We start from the raw sequence: 248 nt of genomic DNA on the forward strand, positions 1-248 counted from the left end.
CATAGGCAAACCTGAAGATTAAAACATCTTAGTTGTCTGAACCAACGTAAATATGTATGCAGCAGATAAGAAAAACAATTGTTTTAAATAATACAAAATTATAAAACTACTGTAATTACATACCAGCGTCTACTGAATTATTTGTTTTTTTTTCACACAACTATAAGACGAATAGAATAAATCAAATGTCTGATTACCAAAAACCGTGGAACCAGCTTCAGTGTAGTAGTGTGTGTGTAAATATGTGC

This window comes from Penaeus monodon, chromosome 34 (assembly GCF_015228065.2).
Source record: "Penaeus monodon isolate SGIC_2016 chromosome 34, NSTDA_Pmon_1, whole genome shotgun sequence".
Classification (NCBI taxonomy): domain Eukaryota; kingdom Metazoa; phylum Arthropoda; class Malacostraca; order Decapoda; family Penaeidae; genus Penaeus; species Penaeus monodon.